We start from the raw sequence: 11,936 nt of genomic DNA on the forward strand, positions 1-11,936 counted from the left end.
GCGCGTCCGGAGCCTGTGCTCCGCAACGGGAGGGGCCACAACAGTGAGAGGCCCGCGTACCGCAAAAAAAAAAAAAAAAAAAAAAAAAAATCAATTCTCAAGAATTAACAATAGCCTGACCATCACCACAGTGGATGGTGAACAAACCAGTAAAAAACAGCTCCAGCAAAGATGAGCCACAAAGAAGGAGCGTGCGGACAGCCCTGGGTTAGAGATGGCAAAAACAAAGCAAGAAAAGTGCCACAAAATGAATGAAAAACATTAACTGAGGCAGGAAGATAAAGCAGCACAAGAATGACAAATGGAAAGAAGAAGATCACTAGAGAAGCAGAGGAGTGGAGGGCGAGCTTGTTGCACGTGTCCAGATGTTATTTCCACCTTCCTTTTCCTTCTTCTCCTTAGCCTGCCTGCAGCAGCCTGGCAGCCAGCGTTTCTATGCTGCCCACCCCCGTCCCCCATTGTCCATAATCTGCCACTCGGAATAACCTAAATGCTCCAGAGGTTTTGTGATCACCTTTGCTTACTGAAATTTTGCTGTCTCGTTCTTCAAAGTGCTTGGTGCGCGTAACGAAACTGAGAAGTGCATTGTGTTCATCTAATTATTCATTCATTCAACACATACTCATTAGACTATTCCACAATGAATAATACAAGCAGATCTCTGCTGTCATCAAGCAAATAATAAAAAAGAAACACAAATACCTTAAAGCTACTTACAGGTTGTAATAAGTGCCACGGAGCATATAAACAGGGCGCTGAGATAGGAGGACCTGAAGTACGAAGCTCAGGAAAAGCCTCTTTGAAGAAAGGAGATTTCACCCGAGATTGGATGAAGCCAGAAGAAACCAGCCATTCACAGTGTGGGCAGACACTCCCGGAGAAGGAGAAGGAAGGTAAGGGTGGAGTGCTGTGAGCCACAGGGCCATGTTACGTCACAGTGCGAAGGAAAGACTCTTGCGTTTTAAATGGAAGTGTGACATGTTCTAACTTAAACTTTTCAAAAGATCATTTCACTGTTGTGTGGGAAATGAATTAGCATCGGGACAGGGTGGAAAACAAGAGACCACTCTGAACACCTCTCCAGGTGAGAGCAAGGAGCGGCCGAGATGCAGTTTGCAGGACTGGCTGGTAGACTTCACTTGTGTCGGGTTTGTGAGAGAGAAGTCTGAGGATTAGAATGTAGGGGGTGAAAAGGAAACAAGACGGACGGTTTGGACATGAGCTAAGATGTGGCAACAGTGGCAAAGTCTGGCTGATTTATTTCTAAATATTTCTTGCACCCATCTCTTCCTCTTCGTTCTGACCATTGCTACCCTACAAGATCCTCCTCACCTGATATCTGACCTGACAAGAGGTGCATTACTCCACCAGAGAGTATCTCATTGCTCCCTCCTGAACCCTGATCATAAACAAGGATTTTGGAAGGAATATAGTTCTCTGATGGAATATTCAGACAGGGTTGCCTCAGAATATAAAACTAATCTTTTACATATTGCACTTTTCTTTATTAGATCAGAGCCAAATATACAATCTTTTACTAAAGTCAAATTTGTAAAGCTAAGAAAATATATCAAGCATCTAATCAATTCCAGTTTTAGAGAAAACCACAGACTGTCTGACCTGGAACTTTCTCAGGCATCATGCAGTCCTGCCACCTGCCTTATATGAATGAGCGAACTGCTTCTAGGTACACAAGGAGCTGCCCGCAGCACTGGGACAGGAACGCAGGCCTCTTAATTCTTAGTGTGTATCATTTACACTGCTAACGTTATAGGATAAGATTTCACCAAAACAACAGCCGTCAAAGCTATTTTTTTTCCAGAGGAGGCCAATATGGAAATTTCAGAGGCTCTAATGCCTGGACATTCTGTTTTCTTGTCAAATTTCCCAAATCATAAATAGATTAGGGGGTTGGAAAGAAACAGGTGTCCTTCTTTTTGTGTGTTCATTATTAAGTAATCTGGCATGCATCAGTGGAACATTTTTTTCCCTGGCATTTTCCAATTGGCTTTTATAGGGCATTTAAAATGGAATAATCCCTAATTGTGACGTCTGAAACCTGTTCAAAAAAAAAAAAAAAAAACCACCTCCTCTAGGACAGGAAAAAAAAAAAGAAAAGCTGCCAATCCTTAGACAGGAAGCTTATCATTGAAATCCAAAGTACGCACTGGAACCACAATTTGACGGTGAGCCAGAGAAGGGATTTCAAAAGAATGGTGATGATTCGGTCAAGTGGGAGACACCCTTGACATTTAAAGCTATAAATACCTGTGCCGCAAGGAGCCATGTACACTAAGAGACATAATCTGTGTGGGGAACAATGTGCTACTGTTTGAATAAAACAGGATAATCTCTAATTGTATGTGGCACTCCGGAAATTCTAAGACGAACAGAAAAATCTCTGCAATTCTATAACTGAATGTTCACAAATCTTTACCAGCTGGACTCTCTATCTGCATCATTTTTCTCACCTTTATCAATCACAGGATGTCTTCCCATCCATGGGTTCCCTGGTGGATGAGCAGTGGTTTCTGATACTTTTGCACTAAGTGACTTTCTCACAGCAGTGAGAACCCTGCTTTTTCGTCCACCATCCACTCTTTAGAATTTAGGGTATAAAATGGCAGTCAATGTATATATTTAGTGCACAACACCACCCAGCCAGCGAATTATGCCAGATGCAGCCTCCTAAATACTGAGTGTATTTCCAACTCCGTCTTATTCTTCCTTTGATATTCCATTCCCACAGGACGATGGAGTAGAGAAATCTGGAACTGTCTGTGTGGGGAGGGCATGACAGAAATTTGTCCATCACACTAACTCAAAGCTTCTGCTTATCTCAATTAATCACCATCCCTGCATATTTCTAAGTTTTCCAAAGTGTCTTTGGTTTATTTGAAGAGAAACGTTAGTCCCCGGTACTAGAAGTAATCCTTTCTGCCTCCTTCAGGCTCCTTCCTCTCTATTTCTCTCTCCGCCTCCTTCTCTTGCTTTCTCTGTTTTAAGTCCAGGAGGCAGGACCCATGCCATTCACCTCGTCATAGCTTTCGCGGTACCGAGCTTACTGAGAGCTCAAACACAGTGCACACTTGACTAGTAATCTCCCAGGGAGCATCACTCTGTCAAGTAGAACACGTGTTTAAGATCAGACCAACGCCTGATCCTGAAAGTTTTGCTTCTGACTCATCCCATCAAGGAAGGGATGCAGTGCTGTGATTGATCTCCGAGCGAGTAATTACATCTGAGTGCCTCAGCTCTCCCTGCAATTTCATCAGATTCTTCCGGTCCCAAATTACGGTGTTAACACAGCAGTCTACTGTTAGGTAGTTTGCATATTTCCAGGTCAATAATAATATTTTCTTATTATACTTTTGATTTGATAAATACTTTCTAGTATCATTAAGCTTCCTTAAGGTTAACAGAACTATAGAAACATGAAGGAACATACCTTTAATAGTGGCAACGTTAACCATTCTAAACTCTATCAAGAAGCCGTGAACTGTGAGAAAGAAGACAGTAAAATAGTCCTGTTGGGGGAACTTTTAAACTAAACTAGACTGATGTGAAATTACAGAGAGAGGGTTGTTGAGTCATCAGAGGCACAGTCCGAGCAAAACTCGTGTTTTACGTGCCTGCTGTTCCCATTCCCATAATGTGCTACTGTAACCGGCTCTCCCTTTAACGTGGTTGTACTACACAAACACCGTACGCTAATACATATATATGGAATCTAAAAAAAAAATGGTTCTGAAGAGCCTAGGGGCAGGACAGGAATAAAGACGCAGACGTAGAGAATGGATTTGAGGACACGGGAGGGGGAAGGGTAAGCTGGGACGAAGTGAGAGAGTGGCATGGACATATATACACTCCCACATGTAAAATAGATAGCTAGTGGGAAGCAGCCACATAGCACAGGGAGATCAGCTCTGTGCTTTGTGACCACCTAGAGGGGTGGGATAGGGAGGGTGGGAGGGAGACGCAAGAGGGAGGAGATATGGGGACATATCTATATGTATGGCTGATTCACTTTGTTATACAGCAGAAACTAACACACCATTGTAAAGCAATTATACTCCAATAAAGATATTTAAAAAAATAAAAATAAAAAAATAAAGTGGTTGTACTGCTTTTTCCTCTATTGTAGTTGCTAGGATACTACTTTCTGCTTCTAGGTATTCTTGTTCCCCAGGGACCATATACGTTTCACCCAGGCCTGCCTGAATGTAATGCTTGGCTATCTGACCTGTCACCCCTACTCTGAGACTGAACACTCAAAACCCATGAGAACAATCGAGATGTGCTGCCCCCCTGAGGCTATAATGAAGGCCCAGACAAGGCTCTGACTTCCTGAGCAGAGATCAAGTTGCAAGCCAATCACCTGGGTTCTGATCTGAGTATGATCATGAATGATCAAGTCAACGGAGCCTCCCTCTCCCTCTCGGCTCCGAGAGTCGGCCCTGGCGTGTGTAACTGGGAATGAGGGTGGCCCCTCCAGGGGAGATGTTGCTGGGACTCACGGAATGACATCTGAAGTATGGCCATGAGAGAGATTTTCCAATAATGATTATTCTATTCCACCGATCTTCTGTCTCTGATGAATTCTCCTGCTTACCTCAGAGGTAAGCTACTGAAAAAGAAAAATATTCTATACAAAACCCTGGGGTTGCTTTCACCCCCAGGATTTACAAATCCATCTGGCCCAGGTGGAATGTCAGTGATTATTCATTGAACAAATCATTATTCACCAGCAGAAACGATTCCACGTCGGATACAGCTCAGGTATTTTTATTTTTTATTTTTGGGTTTTTGTACCCTGTAGACAGTGCACCCTATAGGGAACGGTTTTCAGAAGCTATTACAGAACCTAGGCCTAGCAATGGAATTGGGAATGATTGAGACATTATACAGTAGTTTTCTGTCAAAGTGAAAAAAAAATACATGATATGAGACCACGAATGTCTGGGAAACAGATTCACTGCACCACGAAAAATTGTAGAGATGATCAAATGAACCTGATTTGGCGAGCAAAATCTACAGTAGGCCAGTATACAGAAAACAAATGCTGTATAATATCACTTATATGTGGCATCTAAAAAAGCTGAACTCAAGAGAAATAGAGAGTAGAATGGTGGTTGCCAGGGTAGTAGAAAAGGGGAGACGCTGATCAAAAGGTACAAACTCCCAGTTATATGAGGAAGAAGTTCTGAGGATTAAATGTACAGCATAGTGATTATAGTTATCAATACTGTATTACATAATTGGAAGTTGCTGGAGAATAGATCTTAAATGTCCTCACCACAAAAAAGAAATGGTAATTATGTGACACGATGAAGGTGTTAGCTAAGACTATGGCGGTAATCATTTCCCAGTATTTAAGTGTATCAAATCGACAACTTGTATGCCTTAAACTTACACAATGTTATATCTCAATTATAACTCAATAAATCTGGGAAAACTTAAAACATAAATTACTGTTTTTAAATGAAAAAAGAAAAAGAAAAAGAACTTTTGGAATAGGTTCCACTGTTGCCAAAGACTTGCTCTTAAGAATGCAGTGGGTTCAGCTCCAAGCTGGATCACGAGGGCTTGAGTCACCTGGGCTTATGTCTCCCACAAGAAAGCATGGAGAGCATACACTATAAAACACACATACATAGTCAACTCTATTATCTATACTTAGCCTTTCAAGTTTGATTAATATAATTAAGTTAGAGGGTTTATAAATCTACTGTTTTAATATCTCCTATCATGACTTTTCTTTTATTGAATCTGTATTCAAAGAAACAAACATAAAGCAATTTTTCTTTATATGCATTTTTTTTTTTCAGGAAAACATTGTTTTTCATGCACGGTCACATGGTTTAGGTTGAAGGTCTACATCATTGAGAAAGGAAATATTTCTGAGCTTTGGTACAGGGTAAAGAAATTAGAAAATAAGTTAACTCCTCTTGAACATTATCTCTAAAGCTACTCTTGGAAGTGTTTTGAATGCTTAAGAATTTTAGATGCAAAAATATCCGAAAGTCATAAGTGAAATAAAGGTAAATATACTATCTATCTGCACCACTGTTTCTTTCTGTTGTATGCATGGTTCGAGTCAACTGCACAAAACCTCTGTAGAAAGGCAAAGATGGGGCACATTTGCTGGGAAGTAAGGAGAGTGGAGTGCCATGGTGTCTCTGTGCTCCCCCAACATTCCTGAGCGTTCTAAAACATAGTACATGCTCATAAATATCTATTCATTAATTAAGCAAATAAAATGGCCACATACAGAAGACAGTATGAATTAGAAACAACTTTTTGGACTAAATACTATTTAATTAAAGAACAGAAGGAAAGAAATTATTTTGGCCCAAAGGATAAGGAAGTGTTTTGTAGATAGAGTGAGAATGACAGGCACAAGCATTTTAAACTATTACAATGGATGAAAATGTATAGACGGATGTGTATATTGTATCAACATACAAACTTGGTTGATTGAAGCATAACTACAGTCCAGCTGTGTAACAAAATAGCCATATTTTCCATTTTCATTCCCATAGGACTTAAAAAATTTGTAAAAGGTTTCTGAATATTATAGCATTAAGTCTTGTTGGAGAATAACTCAGTGATGGAGGAAGAATCATCCTCACTTTATAAACAAAGAAATGAAGGCTCAGAAATGTTAGTGAATTATCTAAAGGTACTTACAAGAGGTAGATGTATAAATTTCTTCTGATTTACTGTGTAATGTACTTCTACTAAGCCAATGTGTGGTTTATACAAATGTAAGTACAATTTTGTGTGGCCAATGAGAAGGAAGGATGGGGAAATAAAAACACAGGAGACAATTACTGGAGCTTTTAAAATTCAAATTATTTATCATAACTCTTGCCTGCTACCATATATTGAATTTTCTTGGTAAAAATTCTTAAAACATCAGAGACTTTTCAATTTGTAGTTCTGGGAAAAACCACAGGATGTCATCTTGTATAATTCTTTTTTCTGGCAAGCTGTTATTTTTAGATGAGTAATATAAATTTTAAATCGGGTATAAAGCTTATTTTTTTAAGTGAATTTTATTATTTTGAACGGTAATTCATCCCTATGGCTTAGAAATCAAAATATTTAATAAATTATATATTCAAAAGTTTCGCTCTGACTCTAATTTCTGTTGTCCTCAATTCTCACACTCACCGACCCATTCTCACCTCATTGTGTATATCCCTCTGTTTTATACACTCAGATACACACACACACAAACACACAGAACACACACATTCATATTTCCCTCTTTCTTACAAAAAAGGTAGCATAATGGACACATCACTACGCTATTTTAAAATTTAACCCATCCTGAGATATTTTATAATCGATACAATCTAATCAATTTTTAAAATTAATTTTTATTGGAGTATAGCTGCTTTACAATGTTGTGTTAGTTTCTGCCGTACAGCAAAGTGAACCAGCTATACGTATACATATATGCCCTCTTTTTTATATTTCCTTCCCATTTAGGTCACCACAGAGCACTGAGTAGGGTTCCCTGTGCTACACAGTAGGTTCTCATTAGTTATCTATTTTATACAGAGTATCAATAGTGTATATGTGTCAACCCCCAACTCCCAATTCATCCCACACCCCCGGTTCCCCTCTTGGTGTCCACACATTTGTTCTTTACATCTGTGTCTCTATTTCTGCTTTGCAAATAAGTTCATCTGCATCATTTTTCTAGATTCCACATACAAGTGATAGTATCTGTGGATGTTTATGGATAAGTGCTTGGGTTCTTCCTCATTTTTGCTGTAAAACCTTTGAATAGTGAATTGTAGAACAGAGCTAAATTGTAAACTTAGTATGCCCATATCTGTGGCCTTTGACCTTTAGTTCCCGCTCCCTCAGTTCCTCTTTTGAGGATGATGTTCTTTGACCGCTTGCTCACCATCACCATCGATGTTCCCCTTATTTCCTCAATAAAGGAGGATAGGAGAGGAAGGCAGGACGGGGGAAAGATGTTCTGTTTCCAGATTTTCTGGGTAAATGCTAGGTTATACTTTCAGGCCAAAGTTAAAAGCAACACATTCAGATGCTAAACCATAGACATTTATGAGTTTTTAACACATAGATTTCTTCTGCATAACCCCTGGCTTTTTCCAACATGCATTAATCTAGCCACAGGCACATGATTCCTTTTGCCTGTCAGGGCCCCAGTCATTAATGCTGAGGAATTATCAACAATCAGAGTGCAGACAAGGAACTCCCATGTAGAATATCACCTTTTTTTTTTTTTTTTTTTGCCTTTAAAGATTAAATTTCCACTAGCACCTGATAATTTGATCCTAACCTATCTCTACTTGCAGCTTTATGCAGATTTAGCATTAGATTCCTCTCCACCCAGGGGCAATGTAACCTGAAAAAAAACCTTGGTTCAATGTTTTTGATAATAAAGGTCTAAATGGGGAGTATCCTAGTGATTCAGAAAAGAGGTCAACTTTCTGACATTGAGCAGAAAACAGCACACAGATATGAACCACCAACTCCAAATTATTAGCTACATCTTAAGTGATTAAATAATTTTTAATGCAAAAATAGTTATTTAAGGTGTTGCATATCAGAACATGCTTAAAAGTACCTTAGGGATATTGTGAAATACCACAATTTCCCATCTTTCATTTCTACATATCGTACTGCTGCATTTTATGTTCGGCACTGGTTGTCTATATAAAATGTTGCTGGAAAATCGAAGTTTATTAATGACATGCCGAAAAAAATAACCAGGTCTCTTTCACTCCATTTAATCCCAGTGTTCATTTCCTCTTCATCATTCTCTCATATGGCCTTTCATTGGTGTTCCAAGCCAGGTGAATGGTACAGTTTTCCAGGAAGGGTAATATTTCTGGCATAAATGTTCTTTCTAGTCTGAGCTACACGACAGCAACAAACTCTGTTGAAAAGAGAAAATTCTTTCCTACCTGACACCAAATAACTGTTTTGAGTGATTATTTTCTCTGAACTGACAGGTTGTTCAGCAACGTAGACACAGCTTAGTCAATTTAGTGCATGAATGGTACATGAGGGGTTCCATATTCAAAGCAGAAAAAATTTACACCTGTTCACTCAACATCCAGAGTATTTATTTAGCTCAATAACACCTATTTTAAAAGATTGACTATGGGGCTTCCCTGGTGGCGCAGTGGTTGAGAGTCTGCCTGCCGATGCAGGGGACACGGGTTCGAGCTCTGGTCTGGGAGGATCCCACATGCCGCGGAGCAACTAGGCCCGTGAGCCACAACTACTGAGCCTGCGCGTCTGGAGCCCGTGCCCCGCAACAGGAGAGGCCGCGATAGTGAGAGGCCCGCGCACCGCGATGAAGAGTGGCCCCCGCTCGCCGCAACTAGAGAAAGACCTCGCGCAGAAACGAAGACCCAACACAGCCAAAAATAAATAAATAAATAAATAAATTTAAAAAGATTGACTATGTAGATTATAAAAAGTTTTCTTTCCAACTTGTTCATCTTACCCACTACATAAAATTGGAAAATAATGACAATGGATGTTTAATAGTTTTGTTAATAATTGATGAGGTGACAGATATGTCAAAATCTTAAAAAAATACCATGAACTCCCACTTTTATAAATCCATCACAGACACTGTAAAAAAGTTATATGCAAATTTGCTCCTTGAATTATTATTTATAACTAGAAACTGGAAACAATCAAGAAGATCTACAGTAAGAAAGTGGTTAAATAAACAAAGGCACGTTTTCTTTTTCATTCTTCTCTGCCACATAGTGCAAGAATGACCCCCAAAAGTTGAGTCAATTTCAGAGTGGCATATTGTTCCTTACCCTTCCCTACAACATCCTACAAGGAGCGATTCCAGAAGTTGCACTCAGTTTCAAGATGGCACACACACTAAAAATGGAATCAAAACATAAAAAGGTGATCTGTGTCCCCTGTTGAAATAGTTCTAATCCAATTGATTTAGTCCTGGGTCTATGTACAACTGAACTTAGGAAACTTTTAATCACCTAGAAAATACATTATTATTTCCCCTGGGATATGGGAATTAGAGAGTGATTTTCAAAAACTTATGAAAAGAAATGAGTACCTTGTGAGATTAAGCACTGCACCAGCTTGATTCCATAATACTATTTACCAGACCCTGTATTATTAAAATGAACAGATTTCTTGAGGCTTTTTCATCCTTATGATTATTATTAGAAAAGCCCATAATGGAGTTCAGAATTTCACAGAAAGTCATATTCTTTTCAGTGTTATTTACCATGGGTGAGGGGGAGATTGTCTTTTCATATGTGCCAGTGAAAGCTTAATGAAGGAGTTCCTTTTGGACCTATATTTTCTCTACATGAAAGCGGACTGAATGTCTGCAGTAGGGGCACATTCTCCGCTGTATGCCTAGGAGTGCAATTTCCTATAAAAGATGTTTATATTTTAAGATGTTTATATTTTTAAGATGTTATATTTTAAAGCCTACACATAAGGCTTAAAGAAAAATGCCACTCAGAAAGCAACTTGGAACAAAGGATCAAATGAAATACCACTATGGAGAAAGCACGGTGACCATGCACTCTATATTTTCTTCCCCCTTCTATTATTATTAATTCTCAGCTTAGTTCTAAAAGCATCCAGCTTTCCAGAGAGAAAGAACAAATTTGCGTGCACCCAGTATGAATGCCTTCCATAGGTTTACTTATTTTGTCTTAAACTTGAGGGTAGTTATCACCCTGGAGTTGTTCTGAAATCCAGCTCATTTAAACAATAGGAATGCAATGTTAAACGCTTTTTTTCTGCCTTGAAAGTAGAAAAAACCAAAAAAACAAAAAAACAAGGACAGTAATTCTATTTTCATTTCTAAGTAATGTCTATACAGAATCCATAAATGTTATGAAGACGAAATTATTCTCTCATAAATCTGAAAATACACAAGCTATCAGACACTTCTCTTCAGTGGCACGGACACCCCTTCCTTACCCATAAGATTGATCTTTTATGTTTGTTTGTTTGTTTGTTTTTTAATAAATCATCATGAAGGCCTGCTACCCTTGTAACAGACACTTGATCTTTTTCCAAAGCAAGACGTTTCATTCAAAAAGACAGCCAAGGGCCCGTGAGCCATGGCCGCTGGGCCTGCGCGTCCGGAGCCTGTGCTCCGCGATGGGAGAGGCCACAACAGTGAGAGGCCCACGTACCACAAAAAAAAAAAAAAAAAAAGACAGCCAAGATTCATGCTCTGGTCATTTGGTATATAAATCTACAGACAGCGCTGCTGCTTCACTTTGCATTTGTATAGTGCACTTTAGCTGATTTAAGGCAACGTCCAAAGCCCTTTCCATGTAATGGACATTACACCTCCCCAAGCCCCACTGTTCCTTCCACTGGGATTCCCCTTCCTGTCATTGTTTTTTCAAGCAGAATGTCAAGTGAGAACACAAACTGATCTCTTGCTATTTATTTTGTGAGCCTCAATTAGACTCTGAGGCCATTAGCAAGATTGTTAGAGTGAACACACGTTTCATTCAAGGCAGCCCACCCTTAACTTCAGCTCCTTTTGTGTGGCAGAAACTTCTGTGGAACGGTTTACCATTTCTACATTTCATAAAATGTTTCACATTATTAAAAGGTGCATTGATTCAACGTGCTCACAACTATACAGCAAATGGAAAAGATAATTAGGTGAAATAAGTTCGCTAAAGTATTTTGCATATCAAAAGGTAACACGCATTTTTTAGTTGCTTGCTGTAATTCTCAATGCTCTTTTAAAATGAGAGACTAAATGAGTTTTTGTTTTTTTTTTAGGGATTTATTTTTTACTTTTTTTAAAACATCTTTATTAGAGTGTAATTGCTTTACAATGGTGTGTTAGTTTCTGCTTTATAACAAAGTGAATCAGTTATACATATACATATGTTCCCATAACTCTTCCCTCTTGCGTC

At 39.0% G+C, this 11,936-nt stretch overlaps 1 protein-coding gene and 2 long non-coding RNA genes across 5 annotated transcripts in view; 1 reads left to right on the forward strand and 2 right to left on the reverse strand.

Moving 5' to 3' along the window:
- The window catches only part of LOC114487514 (uncharacterized), a 98,682-nt gene extending 97,878 nt beyond the window's left edge, over positions 1 to 804 (reverse strand). Inside the window, exon 1 of the long non-coding RNA XR_003682676.2 lies at positions 718 to 804. This is a non-coding gene — a long non-coding RNA (uncharacterized lncRNA). The remainder of the gene's footprint in view (positions 1 to 717) is intronic.
- NALF1 (NALCN channel auxiliary factor 1) overlaps positions 1 to 11,936 on the reverse strand; it is a 591,782-nt gene that overhangs the window by 354,817 nt on the left and 225,029 nt on the right. The window lies entirely within an intron of this gene.
- The window catches only part of LOC129392664 (uncharacterized), a 57,002-nt gene continuing 45,072 nt past the window's right edge, over positions 7 to 11,936 (forward strand). Inside the window, exon 1 of the long non-coding RNA XR_008618948.1 lies at positions 7 to 893. This is a non-coding gene — a long non-coding RNA (uncharacterized lncRNA). The remainder of the gene's footprint in view (positions 894 to 11,936) is intronic.

The sequence above is a fragment of the Physeter macrocephalus genome, chromosome 13 (assembly GCF_002837175.3).
Source record: "Physeter macrocephalus isolate SW-GA chromosome 13, ASM283717v5, whole genome shotgun sequence".
Taxonomy (NCBI): Eukaryota; Metazoa; Chordata; class Mammalia; order Artiodactyla; family Physeteridae; genus Physeter; species Physeter macrocephalus.